Below are 18,074 nucleotides of genomic sequence, written 5' to 3'. Positions count from 1 at the left end.
TACCTATATATCTAAACCTTAAACATATTTTACTTTTTCTCTAAATAGAATGTTTTATAAAAATATATATATTATAATTATATACATATATATAAATAGTGTTCATACTATCATTTTAGAACTGTGCTGTCTACTCTTTTACAAGTTTATTGTCATTTAAGTAGGTTTACTGGAGTAATGCCTTTTTGCTGTATGCCCAAACAGATGAAGATAGTTGAAATGTAAAGATTCATTCTTTTAAATTTATCATTACTAAAATAATAAGTACATTTGTCAGTTCAAATACTTTCATCACTGACCTCAAGACATTTCATTTTAATTAAACAGGTCTAGGCTGTATTCCAAGATTATATCTTATAGAGGGCCTTTTGCATACTCAATGCCTGGTCCTCAGTGTTTGGTCCTCAGCGCCCTTGATCAACTGTAGATGCACAATTGTTATCAAGTGTTGTAAAAAGGAAAACTGGGTATCTTATTGGAGGAAAGCAGTCTATCAACGAAAAGATGGGCTGTGCTCAGTGCCATTCCATTAAAGTCATAGCTTTGCGGATTACTAACATTTTCATATAAGTAAATACCTGGCTGATTTATATATGATGATATTTCCTAGGAGTTGCTGTGATATGTAGAAAAGATAAAAAGATAATTGATGTTAAAAACTGATAGAAGCATTTTTTTTTGTTTTTGGTAGCTGAAGACAGAAATACCCTTTAGAGTAAAAAACATGTTCACTGCAGAGCTTACAAATGTTATCTTATAATCCTCATCTTCAATGTGTAGAATTAAGCCCCCCCCCAAAAAAAAAAGATAGAAGTGCTGGAGCACTGCCACATCAGAGGCAGGCCCACCAGAGCAGAATGAGGAGGAGCACTTAGTGAGGTAGGAGGGGAACCAGGAGAGAGGAGTCTTTCAGAAGTAAGTAAAAGAGTCATTCTGGAAAGATGAAATGACCAGTTATATAAAATGCTGCTGATTGGTCAAGGGAAATAGGCCTTACCTGTTAATTAGATTTGGCAATAAAGAAGTCATTAATTTTCTGTTTTTGTAGAGATCTAGGCTTGAAAACTAATAGAGTAGTGAGTTCAAGAGAGAATGAGATGAGTGAAAATATCTTCTAAAGATTTTTACTAAAAAAAAAAAAATATCCTAGAGAAATGTGATGGCCCCTGGCTGGGGATCAAGATGATTTTTGTTTTTCAGGTCAAAGATATTATAGCATGCCCATTTGCTAATGAGAATGATTTAGGAGGGAGGTTTAATATGATTAGGTAGGGAAGAGAGGACTATATTTGCAGGAGCAAAATCTTTAAGTCAGTTAGAGGGGATTCAGATGAAACATACAAATGGGACGTTTGACCTTATGGGCACGGATAAGAATGGGAAAGTGAATTGATAGGGGAAATGTAGTAGGGTTGGCTTGGCAGTACTAAGGGCTTGTGTGATATTCAGAGTCAAGAATTGATATGAGACCTGAAAGTGAACAATGTTTTCTCTAAGTATTAGCAGGTGCTCTGGTGCATTTATAGAGCAGGCATATAGTTGGATGCCAACCAGAATTGGAGTTTTCTAGCAAGTGAGGTTAAGAGAATGCCATTCTAGCTGAGGGTAATTTGTTAATAATGGAGCTTGGAAAAGGGAGGGCAGTGTCGATATGAAGTAGGTGATAAATAGTTAGAAGGTAATGGGTTCGATTAATAGGAAGTCCAAGTTGGGTCAAAGAAGACAGTTTTGGGGACAATGGGAGGAGGTAATCAGAAAGGTGCTTAACATTGAAATGGGAAGAAATGCTAGTATGGTAATACTGTCTAAGGTATATACCAGCCAGTAGGTGGGTGAGGTAAAACTATTGGAATTAATAGGAGAGATGAGAATATTTGTAAGGATACTGCATGTGAAAATATTTTGGACATTGAATTAGGTTTTCATCCCTGAAAACATTCCATTACCTAACCAATTAGTACTACAACTGGTTTAACTAGGTACATTTTATTTTTTAATAATTTTTTAAAATTTATTAAAATGTGAAAAACAATCCTGTTAAAAAATACATGGAAAAACATGATATTTTATATATGGACTTTATTATGGTAAAAAGATAAATATCCACAAGTGGAAGCTAATTTTAATGCCCATTCCCATGCTGAGACTCTAATTTTGTTAATGATTTCATCCACTGACCTTGCTATTTTTTTTTAACATATCCATCACCTCGTGTAGTTACCTATTTTAAAATTTTTAACTGACATATAGTTGACATATAATATTAAATTAGGTTCAGATACACAACATATGGCTTCAACAGTTCTATACCTTTTGAAATGCTCACCATGATAAGTGTATTACAGTATTATTGACTATATCCCCTGCTGTCCTTGCTATCTTTAATGATGTTTTGCTTGGTTTTAGATTACATTATAGAAGAATCTTCAGGGAAAGATAAGATATAGACATAGAATTTTTCACATCTAATAAATTGTAAGCTCATAATTTTTCTAGATGTTTATTATTTTGCCAATGTTTTGGATAAAATTAAATTGTATTTGTTAATGATGTTCATAAACCATGAATCAATAATATTATTCTTGGGCTTTAGTTAATAATAAAACTGATATTTTAAAACTATATATCTTTTAGTATTTAATAATTATTTTTGTCTAAAAGCCCATGCTGTCTAAACAGCTTCAAAATAAATAGGGTTTCTTTTAAAGCTTAGATGAGAATGTTGAACAGTCGTATCCAGTGTTTTGAATGATGTCCGTTTTACTTTGATGTGACTATTGCAGCATCTCCAAGTGACAGAGAATGAAAATATCCTGTTCATTTATATTTGATTGGTAGCCATGACTCTAATGTGTATATACATTATCAATAGAATGCATTTCAAACATACATTTTTGTAAATAATGTTATTAGCAGTCGTCTTAATTTGAAGCATAGATAGGAAGCCTCGGTAAGATAGAGACAGAACTCTTATGAGAACACCGTGAACATATGTTTGAAAAAATCAAAACAAGGTTTTCTATTTTTGTAAAATTCTCTGTGAATAAGAAAAATTTAAATTTTTTTGGATGTTCTAGAGTAGAGCTGTCCAACAGAAATAGAATTCAAGCAACATTTACAATTTAAAGTTACATTTAAAAAATTAAAAAATAAATGTGACATTGATTTTAATAATATATTTTACTTAACCCAATATCTTTAAAATATTACCATTCTAAAATGTAATCAACATAAAATTAATGAGATAGTCTACATTTTTGTTTTCCGCACTGTGCCTAATTTAGACTTACAATGCATCTCAGTTCATACTACCTTCATTTCAAAAATTCACTAGCATCATCAGGCTTGTGACTCTTCTGTTGGACAGCACAGGCTATAATATTCCAGAATAGAAATCATTACACAGTATTCTCTCAGCAAGGGTAGGTCATGTTGAAGGCATTATGTTTATCTCCCTGTAAATGAAGATATGTGTTTGAGTGACCTTCCTAAGGAATAGATTTACCCCAGGTTTTCTGATTCTGAATCCAGTGTTCTCTGGGTTTCACTCTACCCTTCTGATGATGGTTATGTTGATGTACTTATGTTATATTGATTCTGAGCAGTACGTAAAATATGGGGACCTCTGGAAATTATTGGTACAAGTATGTTCTCCCCTTGCTATCATTTAAGAAAATCTAATTGGTGTGAAAAGTAAGCAGTAATGAAAATAATCAACCCAATTCTAGGATTCCACACATTTCTTAGTTTTTTTTTTTTTTTCTGTTTTTATAAATTAAATGAAAAATCCAAACCTGGTAGAGCAGAGAAATAGAAAAAAGTAAAAATAGAGGTTCACAGGAAGATTTAAAACTGTAGCATTATAGGGATTATTTGAGAAACGGTTGAAAGGAAATATTTGTATAACTGGGAGGGTAAATAAAAACATAGCAACTTTTCAGAAATGTAAGAGTTTAATTAATCTGGTATTCAGCTTTTTGCTGTTCTCGTTACACATGTCTTACTTTTTCTGTTTTAGGGACTGGAAAGCCAGATCTCTTGAGAAACGTAAACTCTGGCTATTCACTTCCTGTTGTTTTGACATTTTTAATCCAATCTCTGGTCTTTACTGAGGGAGTGCTATGCCTACAATACAAAGAGATGAAAACTGATTTCAGATCCATTAACAATTTGCTAGGAACTTTGCTTTATAGTTAAATTGCTTTTCTCTTTAGTGTTACCTTCTCTCATGCCAAAGGACAAAACCCAAAAATATCAACACTTAAAAAGATGATCAGTGGGGTGCCTGGGTGACTCAGTCAGTTAAGCATCTGCCTTCGGCTCAGGTCATGATCCCAGGGTGCTGGGGATCCAGTCCTGCATGGGCTCCCTGCTCAGCAGGGAGTCTGCTTCTCCCTCTCCCTCTGCTTCTCCCCACTGTTCCTGCTCGCTCTCTCTCTCTCTCTCTCTCAAAAGATAAATAAATAAATAAATAAATAAATAAATAAATAAATTTTTAAAAAGATTTTTATTTATTTGAAAGAGAGAGAGAGAGCACAATCTGGGGGAGGAGCAGAGGGAAAAGCATACTCCCTGCTGAGCACGGAGCCCGACACAGGACTCCATCCCAGGACCTTGGGATCATGACCCAAGCTGAAAGCAGACGCTTAACTGACTGACCCACCCACATGCCTCCAAAAATAAATAAAATCTTAAAAAAAAAAAAAAAAAAAGATGATTGGAGACTCTATGTCTAAACAGAGTACAAAGACATTTTAGCTGAAATGGAGAATATATGGACAGGAAAAATGTTTCATTAGCATGTGTAGTAACTGATCTTCAGATCAAAATCTAATATAACACCTTTTAATATTTCATGTCTTAAGATTGTAAATGAAATTTTCCCAGTGAAATCAAGATTTTGGATCTCATTATTATAAGAGGTAACCTAAGTATTACATAACCACCAGATTTGTTTTGAGAAGGTATTTTCCTCCAAATAATATATCTGAAAGCTGATTACTTGTTTTATTTTACATTAAAATTGAAAGAATTAGAACAAAATACATGATTGATATCAATTTAATCTAAGGTGAGTCCATAGAAATGTAGCAAGGCTACAAATCTAATGCCAGTAACTAGATAAAAAGTCAACATTTTCTCTAAATATCAACGTATTATCAACTGCTGATCTGATAATTTGTGGTGATATATATGTATATATTACTATTTCTGTTTTTGTCATGTAGTATAAGAACATTCAGTTTTAAGCAATTCCATTGTTTCTCCTTTGCTTTTTTTATATTATTTTATTTCAGTTTTTCTGAATATAAGAATCTTCCTTATCAAGAGAAAATAATTGATTTAGTATCTTTATAGTACCTTACGGGAATGTAGTACTATAAATGACTATGTTTTAATTATATGCAAAATCAATTTTACATATCCCTTTTATATTTTTCCCATTTATGTCACAACAGATACAATATACTTTCTGGAACTTATGCTATTCCTATTCAGAGGTTGATAGCCTTGTGATTTCAAAATAGATTAATCATGTATTTTAAGAAAAACATAATTATGAACCTTGGGTAGGTCCATATTCACTAATAATTTTATTTTCTCAACTTCCTCTGCAATCATATTCATAAAGACTTATAATTCAAGGACTAAATCTGACCTGCAGAAATTTGGAGTATTCAAGGACTTAAATGAGCTCCTGCGGTATTACACTTTGAACACATTGCCATGGGTGGGTGGAGGCAGCTGGTTTCCTGTTTAAAATATTTTTGAGAACTTTTAGAAAGTTCAGTTCATTCTAAGCCCAGAGTTCCTTCATAAAAGAAGAGTTGAACATGTGTAAATATTTATATTTGGAAGATTAATCAGGGATATGTGATTAAACTCCAAAAATTGGGTTAGTTTTTTGTGTTATAGTTTATGCAATTCTATTATATCCAGTTCTTCCAACATGTTCAAAATAATTTGTTTTGATTCTTTCATAACAAAATTTTGGTTGCATTTTAAGATGTGAAAACATCTTGATAATTTGCTACAAGTGAATCTTTGGAGGAAAAAAAAAAACTGAAACTGAAGGACAGCCAATCACAAACAGCCAACTAGGCTTTAAGCTATAGTCAATCATTAATTTCCTTACTTTGCTTCTGCCTTTTTTCTACAGAAGCTTCTCCCTGAGCTCCTATGGGTGAAGAGCTCCAATCCACTTCTAGTTTGGAACTGCCCTGATTGGAATCAAGTTTTGTTCAAATTCTTAAAATGTTTAATATGCCCCAGCTTATCTTTTAAAGTTACATAATTACCACTGCTTGCTTTTGATTATGTGAATTTGAGTTTGTATAACAATTTTTCAGTCAAAGTTAGAGTGACAGGGAGGTTTGCAAGAGTGTTCATCTTTGTCTAGGGTGCATTATGTAAAGGGATGCTGATTTTAAACAACCACAAAAAAACCTAGTAGGAACAGAAATTTGTAAAGAGATAGTTAGCAGTGTTTTTCACATGGATTTCTTAGCTCTATCTTTGTTTTATCAACCAAGGAAGTTATTTGTAAACCTCAGTGAAGAACTTACATAAATGGACAGTCATTTGCATAAACACACTCAGCAGGTGGTCAGTCCCTATTCAGATGTCACTATGCATCACACGTATGATTTCCATCTGATTAAAATAACAATGCAGGGCACCTGGGTGGCTCAGTCGGTTAAACTTCTGCCTTCTGCTCAGGTCCTGATTCCAGGGTCCTGGGATGGAGTCCCAAGTTGGCCTCCCTCTTCCTCTGCTGCTCCCCCTGCTTGTGCTCTCTTTCTGTCTCTTTCTCTTCCAAGTAGATAAATAAAATCTTTAAAAAAAAAATAAAATAAAAATGCAACAATAAAAAAACCCAAAGTATTTGTTTCGCAGTTCTACAATGTCATTAGAAAAAAAAAATTCTTCCAATCTGCCTTAACAAGCTAGAAAATAAAGTCTTTATTGTTAGTTTCTTAGTCTGCATTGCTTTTGATTGCTTTGCTTCCTGGATACAGGGTATTCTCTGGGTATTGGTAAATTTAGTGACTTTTTTTTTTTTTGAGAGAGAGACTCTATTTTGAAGAATTTTCTTAATTAGGAAGTCTAAATATAAAATCATACGGAGCTTCCATGGAAAATTTCAAGAAAACTGTTTTCTTGCTGTTTTGATACAATGCAAACATTAAGAAAGTGAGTGATTTAGGGAGTCAGGGGAGTTTTGAAAGGGATAGCAAAGGTAATTAAGTGACTGAAAGGCAGAGCACTTTGTGGAAGGTTGGAACAGGAGAGATGGCAGGGAGGACAGGTGATGATCTCGGTGTTTTGTGAAGCATGAAGGACAGCAGTCTGCCTCTGATAGGTAGGGAGAAAAGCTGAGTTAAGAGAGTGAATGTCTGGACCTAGAGGAGACAAATATTAGACTGACTTCCGATTTAATGCACTGAGCATGTTTACTTAAATGGGAAAATGATTAAATCACCAAATGCCGGTATCTTTTGTTGTCTGTGCTGGAAATATATAAGATTTTCGTACTGACACAGAATGAGGTAGAACTCTCATGAAACAGAAGCATAAATACACTTAGAGTGTTAGATTTTCATTATTGCATTAGCAGTACTTAATCTTTTTATTGTTAAGCACTGTATTGTTGCAAATAAGGAGATTGCAAAAGCCATAAGTCATGGTTGAGTTTACAGAAAGGAAAATCAACTTTTCATATCTCTATTAGGAAGTTTCAGTATTTTATTTTATTTTATTTATTTATTTATAAGGTTTATTTATTTATTTGGAGAGAGAGAGAGAACAAGCATGCAAGCTGGGGGAGGGGCAGAGGGAAAGGGAGAGAATCCTCAGACTCCCTGCTGAGTGCAGAGCCCACAAGAGTCAGTCCCACAGGGCTGTCAGGTCATGGGATCATGACTTGAGCGGAAATCAGGAGTTGGCCACCCAACTGACTGAGACACCCAGGCACCCCAGAAAGTTTCAGTATTTTAATGGGAAAATATATTTGAATCATTTATTTAAAAAGATTCAAAATCCACATTGCATTAATGTTAAGTAGTCTTTGTTTTACTTTATGAAAAGTGTTAACTTTTTAAAAAATTATTTTTGTGACAAAAATTTAAATGTTCACCAAAGCATTTATTTCAGAAGAAATTTCCCTTTAGGTCCTCTGAGCTTTATAATCATGTAGAAATTGTGGCTCTCTGTGATCGCTCGATGAAGGAAGCTATAAAGCAGTAGAAAACAACTGTCTGTGGTGCTTCATTTTAAGTAATGGAAAAGCATTTTAGGGGCGCCTTGGTGGCTCAGTTGGTTAAGCGTCTGCCTTTAGCTTAGGTCATGATCCCGGGGTCTTGGGATCGAGTCCCGCATCGGGCTCTCTTCTCGGTGGGGAACCTGCTTCTCCCTCTCCCTCTGTCCTCTTGCTCCTGCTATCTCTCTATCTCAAATAAATAAATAAAATCTTTTAAAAAAAGTATTTTTAAAAAAATACAGTAATGAATTTGAGTAGCTCCTCTGTATGTTAGCGTTAAATATATGTATAGTATAAAATATGTCTTTTACATGTTGCGTATTAATTGGGTAGGTTGATATTTTGAATAAATTAAGAGGAAGAAAAAAATCAAGAATTTAATGAATGTTTAAGAATTATCTATTTTTAAAATACAAAACATACATATTTTAGTTCAAACTGGAACTTCTACATTTTTTTGTGAAAGAAGTATTCCCTCCAAAGAATTAATATAGGCATAGCATATTGACACCCGAAAGAAGTTGAATTACTTTCGTAATCCAAGAGTAAAAGCTTGGCTAGAATAAGAAGTAAGATCTCTAGGTGTGCAAGCAAAGGGAACTTGGAGAGGCTGGACTGGGGAGGTGAGGAAGGGAGACCAGCAGGTAAAACTAGTGTTGCCGCAGCAAGGATTCTGAACTTAATCCTGAGAATAACAGGAAAGTAAATTGAAGGGGTTTCAGCAAAGATGAAATAATCAGATTAAAAATATAAAAATATCTCTGTAGTTGGTGAGTGGTGAACAGCATTGAAAGGGAAAACTGTTGGTACTCTCCTCCAATAACCTGAGTGAGGGGGGTGTGTTTGGACTCAGGTGGCTGAGAAGGAGAAAAGTAAACATAGATTAGAAACTTCCTATACAGTGAAATGAACAGGACCTGGTAATGGATTGGAAATAGGGGAAGATGAAGAAGGATTAGTAAGGGAAGTCTAAATTTTTGGCTTATACAAACTGGAAGGCTAAGGGTGACTTTGATTAATGGGAAAAAAAAAATGGAGGAAAACCAGTTAACCTTCAGTAGAGTAAGAAATGGAAGAGCCTTCCCTGAACTCCCTGAAGCAGCAAAATTCATGCTTTCTATTTCCACATAAACACAAACACACATAGCAACTCTTTTCATTTCCAACAGGCTTGAGGATTCCACATGAATAAAATGAGGTTAATTTGTTAAGGCCCAATGGACATGCATGAACATAATTGCATGCATATGCATTTTGGCAGTTGTAAGCTCTTTTAACTGAATGGTTCAGTTGGTTTCCTCTAGATTCATTAATTATCTTCTATGTTCTAGTTCCCTCTAGGTTCATTAATTGAGTATCTTCTATATTCTAGTCACTGTGAAGACAAAGATAAATAAAGAGCAATTTGCAGAAGCTTATAGACTGGTGGTAGAAACAGATATATTAAAATTACTACATGATGTCATAAATCCAGAATAAAATAATTAACCCCCAGAGCATGGGGCCATGGATAAAAAAGGAACGAACTGACCAGGAAACTTAGTTTAGACTAAGTTTTTCTCATTTTTCTCATTATTAGCCATCCTTCCCTCCCACCCCCATTACATGCTCAAACACCACACACACACACACACACACACACACATTACCGAATTGAACTGTATTTGGGTTTTCAAATAGTTTCTACACCAACATCTTTTTATAGGCACAAGGTCTATTCCATTTAAGACTGCATAGCTCATATATTGTAAGTGTAGGCTGAGAGTTGATGACAGGACCAGAGTAGAATAATAGAACAGCTTGCTTTTAATGTGTGTGAGCCGTTAGATGTGAATTATGCATCCTGTTTGGACAGGAACCAAGGAAACATCAGTTTGAGTTGTTTATTTCAGTGTATCGTTTCATCGTTCCCATAGCTTCAGATAATTTGAAAGTGGGTTTGTTTACATTCCTCTATCTTCTTCTTTGTTTTTTCCTTAAGTGCTTTGCTTTCTAAATTGTATTAATCTCATTTTTTCTTGATTTCATTTGAGCAGATATTTTATTGCCCAAAGGAGGGATAGAAAATAGAATAAACTGTTTAAAGAACTGATTGTCAGGATAATATCTGCTATCTTCACTGAAAACTTGGTACTAGTAATAGGAAATGTGTGAACGTTGGTTTTATACTCTGTATTTTAGTCTTAGCCACAAATTCGTGATATGCAGAAAGGGAATCTTATGTAGTAAAAAGAGTCATAAAATAGTAGTTACCATTTATTGAATGTCAACAGTGTGCCTGGATCTTTTTATATATTACAGCATTGCATTCTCAGAGCAAACTGATGAGGTAGGTATTATAACTCCATGTTTATTGTTAAAACTAGTCTGGGAAAAGTTGACTTCGCCAAGGTCTCACACCTGGTCGGAGTTATATCAGGTCCCTTTGCACTATACCCTTCTTCCTATTTCCTTCTCACTTTTTGGAGTAACAAAAGAAATTACAGAAGTTTTCTTCAAAAAGCTAAGAGCTATTGTAAAATAAAGAATAATGGCTAAAAGCAGCAGTATAGAAAAGAGATGTTTGACTAACTCTGAGGTATAACAAAATGGGGAAGAAAATGTTTTTGTATTCAAGTTAACTTCTGTTATGATTAACAAGATGTACTTGCCGGCTGTTATTTTACCTTATGGTAGTGTATTTAAGCCAGAACAGTCCCAACGTAATCAGAATACTCTCTTACTCACTGTTTAGAGGAAAAAAAAAAAATCTATCTTCAATTTTTTTTTTAACTTGTAGGGACAATCTGCTGTTTTAAAATGTTACATATTTTTTTATTTTTAATTTCAGGTTTTTTACTACCTTTATGAAATGTTTAATTGACTTATATTTGAGAGTTCTTCTGACTTGTGCAGATTATCTTAAAGCCTAGTAGAAATTTGAATATGGGTTTGTTTTCTAGATTTTATGCAACAGAATTTAGTGGGAGACTTGGGACTCTGAGGTCAGATCTTTTATGCTGCCAAAGATTGTTAGAAATTTAAAAATAGATCTGGCTTTCGTAAACATAACGAAAAAGCGGAATTCAACATTTAAATCTAGCTTTCTTCCAAAATATCGAGTTACTTTCTTTTTTTCTGTTTTCCCTTTTAATTTAAGCATTTGAAGAGCAAAATAATTTTCTTGATTCTTTTTTGTGTCCCAAATTTTTGGAAATGGAAGTATGTTCAAAGAAGATAGAAGTGGTTGGGTTTGTCTCCTACCACACCCACCCTGACTACAATTTGTCTTAATGCTCATTATTTTGAACAAAGCCCAGATAATCTTGTTGGTTATCTATTTAAATTAAACATTTTTATAAATGCAAGAAAGATAACGGTGAATGGAGATATTATCAAGTGTATGATCATAGTGTGTGTGTGTGTGTGTGTGTGTGTGTGTGTGTGTGTTTAAGGGAAACAGGACAATTGGCTGTTTTGTCCTGAAACTTGTTAAGTGTCTTACAAACCATTTGCTGAGACTCATGCCTTCATTTCCATTAAGAGGAGATATATTTGATAATGAAATTCTGATAACCTGAACATAACTGTTTTAATAAGCATTAATTTCATATAATAAGGGAAATTCTGGAGAATTTAATCTGTGTGATCGCATAACTAAAGCATGAATCAATTAATATATTGTTATGTTTCCTTGCATTAAAGAGACATGATTAGAGAAAGAAACCTAAAATTTTAATTGTGTATTATATATACAAATTTCATCAAGCTTTTTGTTGAATTAAACCGTGAATTTATTGGGAATTTTTGTATTTTATGCTCATTCAAAATCTGCATAATGAAACAAACTATTTCAGCACAACTAATTGGGAATCATTTAGTTTAAGCAAGGCATTGTCCTTTCAGGGAGGTGTTTCCTTTTAGGCAGAGCTGATTGATCTACAGTTTGCTGACAACTGTGAGCTACACGGACTAGTCATGTTATCGTGTTCTTCTCCCCATAATGTGACCGAAGACATTAATACTTTTTCCTCCACCGCAAGCAGAGGGATATTTCCCCTCTTGTGTGCTTCCATTAGAGTACACAGTGCAATATATTGTGATAATCTTCTCTTTATCATGTGTGTTCTGCCCCCTAAGCTGAAAGCTTCTTGATGGCTAGAAATCTGGGTAGATAAACAGTATTTGTGAAGAGAGCCTGGCAGCTTGCTGCTTTCTTATTATCTGAATGATGAGGTTCAACATTGATGACTTCATGTAAAGTGAACAAGTTGTGAACATATGCCACTCAATGAATTTTTAAAAAGGACACACCCATGTAGCCACCACCCAGATCAAATAATAGAACCTTGTTAGCATTCTAGAAGCCTCCCTCAGGCCTCCTCCCTGTCAGTTCTCACCGAAGGTGAACACCGTCAGTCTCTGTCAAAGAGTAACTTTGCCTCTTTTTGAACTTGTTATAAATGAGATCACCCAAAAGGTATCGTTTGTACCAGCTTCTTTTATTTGTCATTCTGTTCATGAGATGTGTCTCTCTATAGCACCAGTGCATCCATCTTTATCATTATACAGTCTTCTATCCATGACTATAATAGACTTTTTGTATTCCTTTTTAGCTTATGGAAAATGTATACATTTAGTTTTGAGCTATTAGGAATAATGCTACTATGAAAATTCTTATGGGTAGTGGTTTTACACTGCATTCCCTTCATAACTAATGATGTAAGAATATTTTATATGTTTAGTGACTATTTGAATATCATCTTTCGTGAAGTATATTTAAACATTTCTAGTATGTTTTAGAAAAATCAGCTTAGATTTTTCTTGAAAATTTCTACTAATTCTTTATACATTCTAGATATGAATCCTGAGTGGATATACATATGGCTAAGATCTTCTCCCATGCAGTTGTTTGCATTTTCATTCTGGTAATAATACCTTCTCATGAACAGAAGTTCTTAGTTTTAATAAAATTCAGTGTATAAACATTCACCCTAATGCTTGCTGTGCTGTTTGCTTTCTACAAGGTAATGAGAGATTTTTCTTAGTTAACTTTACGAGGAGCTTTATTTTTTATCTTACAGTTTGAGGTCAGTTCTCTAATGGAAGTGATCTTTTTATATGATGTGATATAGCAGTTAGTTCCATATGGTTATATGGTTGACTAGCACCTTTTGTTGAAAAAAGGAAAAATAATTTCTTATACTGAACTGTCATAAATCAGGTACCACTGAGGTGTGCGTCTGTATTTGGACTATGTCCTCCTCCTCCTCCTCCTCCTCCTCCTCCTCCTCCTCCTCCCTCCTCCTCCTCCTTCTTCTTCTATAGGCTGTAACTATTCACATTTTTTATTATGTTCAGTTGGCCACTGTATAGTACATCATTAGTTTTTGATGTAGTGTGCAATGACTCATTAGTTAAGTTACGTATAACACCCAATGCTCATCACAACACATGCCCTCCTTAATATCCACCACCCTGTTACCCTCTCCCCCCACCTCCCTCCCCTCTGAAACCCCCAGTCTGTTTCCGGGGGTCCATCGTCTCTCATGATTCATCTCCCTCTCTGATTTCTCCTCCTTTCCCTATGGTCCTCTGTGCTATTGCTTATGTTCCACATACGAGTGAAACCATATGATAATTGTCTTTCTCTGCTTGACTTACTTCACTTATCGTAATCCCCTCCAGTTCTATCCATGTCAGTGCAAATGGTGAGTATTCATCCTTTCTGACGGCTGAATAATATTCCATTGTATATATGTACCACATTTTCTTTATCCATTCATCTGTTGAAGGGCATCTCGGCTCCTTCCATAGTTTGGCTATTGTGGACATTGCTACTACCCTATGACCCAGCAATTGTGCTACTAGGTATTTACCCCAAAGATACAGATGTAGTGAAAAGAAGGGGCACATGCACCCCAATGTTCACAGCAGCAATGTCTACAATGGAGTGTGTTCTCTTGCGTTAGTCTATTTGTCTCTCTTTGTGCTAACACCTCATTGTTTTAATTATTGTAGCTTTATTTTGTTTTCATATCCAGTCTTACAATTCCTCTTTGTTCTTCTTTAACGTTTTCTTGTCATTTTTTACTATTGACATTTACAAATGAATGTTAGAATCAACTTGTCAGTTTCCACAAAATCAACCTTCTCAGGTTTTGACTGGGATTACATTAAATCTATAGGTCGATTTGGGTGAAAGTGTCATCTTTACAATCTTAAGCTTTCCAATCCATAATCATGACATGGCCCTTCATTTATTTAGATATTCTTTAGTTTCTTTCAATAATGTATTGTAGTTTATAGAACATGTTTACCTATCTTCTGTGATATCCCTAGCCATTTTGATATATTTAATGTGATTATAAGATGGTATGTTTTAAAAAATTTATATTTGATATATATTTGTTTCTAGAACATAGAAATACATGTGATTGTGTATATGGACTTCATATTGAGTAATGTTATTAATTTCACTTATTAGTTGGTGAATTGATTTGAATTTTTACTTATACAACCATGTTGCAGTATAGTTTTATTTCTTCCTTTTTATTCCTGTTTAATTTTCTTTTCACTTGCTATATAATACTGAGCAGTAATAGTAATAGCAGGTACCCCTTTCTTGTTTTTCACTTGGGGTGGGGGAAGCTTTCAATAATACAATATTAAGGATTATTGCTTTAGGTTTTCTGCAGATAACTATTATCATAGGATATATTTTCCCTTCTTTATTTGGTTTTCTAGGTTTTTAAATCATAAACTGGTGTTGAATTTTATCAAATCCTTTTAATTTATCTATTGAGATTCTTCTCCATTTTATTAGTATGGTTTATTAAATAAATTGCAATAATTGATAAGCAGATGCTAAACCAAAGTTATGCCCCTGGTATATATTCAACTTCTTTGTGATATATTAATCTTTTTAATCACTAGGTTTTTCTTGCTAATGTTTCTGTTCATGCTTTTATATTTATGTTAGTGGGAGATATTTGTCATAAAGTTCTTGTCAGGTCTTGGTATCACAGTTGTTTTAACTTCATAAAATTGGCTGGGGTGTGTTCACTCATTGTCTTTTATCTAGAAGTGTGAAAAAATTGGTATCATTTCCGGATATGAAAATATTATCTTTATAAATTCTTTATAAATAATTGTTGCTGGATTCTAGACACACTTTTCTCTCAAATATCTCTCATTCATTTAATCTTTCATTCAACCACAAATATTTACTTAATGTTTACTTTAACTCACACACTGACCTCGCCCCTGGGGATGGAATGATGAGTAAAAACAGACGTGGTCCTTACCCCTACTGAGCTCACAGCTTAGTGGAAAGTATAGAGAGTAATCAAATAATTTTAAAACATGGACCAAACTCTGTTAAACATTTATGAAGAAAGGATACCAGTTCAGAATTCATAGCAGGTGGAGGCTTATGGAGGCTTCCTAAAGAAGCTAACAGTCAGAAATAGGTCAATTAATTCACCTTCTCTTATTTGGACTGACATCTAATTCATATGGTTAGAATGCTGCTAATGAGAATAACTGTTGGTCCAGTGTGGTTTATTTTCCATTTTTTGGTAGCAGATTTCCCAAAGTAAAGGAGTTTGGTAGTCCAGAAGCAAATTCATGTCCTTCACTCTAAATGAAAATCTGGCACAAAAACTACATATTTAAGTCAAGAAAGGAAAACACTGACAATAAATGAGCCTCACTGGGCTCTTAATAGCTAGGACTAAAATAAATACTTTCTGCCTTTCTTAAATTCAGTGCAGTCATTTTTCTTAACCATTTTTTTGCTTGTGAATATATCAAAGCTCACATTTTCTAGGTTATTGTATTTTATATACTTGTTTCTGTCTTAAATTTCCTAAATATGATATTTATATTTTATATTAACTGCGATTACACTGGAAGCTAGCTAATGCAATACGAAGCCATGCCAAATGGGCAACAAGATAATATGCGCAATTTGTTGCAAAGTTCTTTTTTTTTTTTTTAAGATTTATTTATTAATTTTAGAGAGAACAGAGGGGGAGGGGCAGAGGGAGAATCCTGAGGCAGACTCCCCACTGAGCACAGAGCCCATCCTGGGGCTTAATCCCAGGACCCTGAGATCATGACCTGAGCAGAAATCAAGAGTCAGCTGCTTAACCAAGTCACCCAGGCACCCCGCAAAGTTCTTTTTTTAAAAATTATTTCTTAGGGAAAAATCAGTAGTATTTAATTAGTAAGTTAAACAAGTTATTTAAAAAATTTAAAATACCCAATATATCATTTTGAATAAAGAATATAAATATCATCTAATGTAATTTTAAGTAAAAATAAAATAAAATACCTAAAAATAATTTCAAAATTCCCTTAGGAGACAACTGCCAAAGAGTTTGCAAGATTTGCATTATTTTTTTTGGAACATAAACGAATTTGGAGGTTTCACTAAATACGCTGTCAAGTTTCACTCTAAACTAGTAATTTGTAGAACTATCAAATCAGAGCCCATTCTACATATCACAGGAATTGCTTTGGAAGTTTTCCAACAATGGATTTTTTTATTGTTTAAAACAGAAATTTTACAGATGCAAATGGATTGATGTTTAACATATAAAATTGGTATTTTAGTTTAAAATAGGGAATTTTAAAACTATAATTTTTAATTATACTCCTGAGACAGATTTAACTGAAAGAACAATAGCCAGAAAAATGAAAATATTGATGTGTGCACATCATCACTTGACTAATAGGGAAGAGCCAGACTAAAGTGGTATTATAAATATTTGGAAATTTTTTCTTAGGCCAGAGACTGTACAATTACAATTAATAAAAATTATTTATAGTAATAAAAAATTGGAACAGATCTTTCTGAAGAATTTGTCTATCATACATACACCCACTCTCACACATCTACATCTGCACTCAGAATAAGTAGAAAATAGAGAGGCATAGAGAGATAAATACAATCAAATATACTACTTGAGTTATGGTGAAAAGTAAAAAGACTCATATACGTGAAATGCTTAAGAAAATGCTTGATAATTTTTCTCACTCTTCCTCTGTCTCTGGATTTCACTGTAGATGCCAAACTCTTCAGTTTATCATCATTTGATGTGCAAAAATTATTCTTACATCGAAAATGATAAATATTACAAAATATATTAGTTGATGAACACTTAATATACATATTATCCTCAAATTGATTTCAATTGATAAAACTAAAAAACTTCAAGATTTTAATGCCAATTTATGTGTTCAAAATAAGCACTATTAAACTTAAATAAGATACCGTTTGCATGGACAGCTTTCCTCAAACTACTGTAATTTGCATTGAAAAATGGGAAAGAAAAAGTCTAAATAACTTGTAGACAGTTTTCATTTTTTCAAAAGCAAAATAATATTTTGATTTTAATTGTAAAATTTCTCTTTAATAAATACATTAGAATGTCAAAGTGTACAAATGAACATGCCCATTTTTATATATCACCATAGAGAAAAATCATGTGTTGAGTTAAATGTGCTCTAGTGAATAGCAGCTTCAAATCTTTTGTAATTATAGGTAGTCATGTGCTCTTGAGAAACATTTTAGGAAAGTGAATCTGCACACTATTCTCATTTTCTAATTTTAAGTTATTAAAGGCATTGTTGCATGTCAATTTATATTTCCTGATACTATTGATGAGGGAACAGAAGGCAAGCTGAGGACAAAGCAGAAACTGACACCCTGCAACCCCCCCCCCCCCCCATGGGATGTATGTGACATCCCTCAGGCACTCCTGGCTGCCCTCAAGGACAAAGAAATAGTTAACCTATAGATACCACAATCCTGCAAGATTTGAGTCTC

The sequence above is a fragment of the Ursus maritimus genome, unplaced genomic scaffold (genome assembly GCF_017311325.1).
Source record: "Ursus maritimus isolate PB19 unplaced genomic scaffold, ASM1731132v1 scaffold_18, whole genome shotgun sequence".
Taxonomy (NCBI): domain Eukaryota; kingdom Metazoa; phylum Chordata; class Mammalia; order Carnivora; family Ursidae; genus Ursus; species Ursus maritimus.
Note: the sequence above shows the minus strand (reverse complement) of the source record.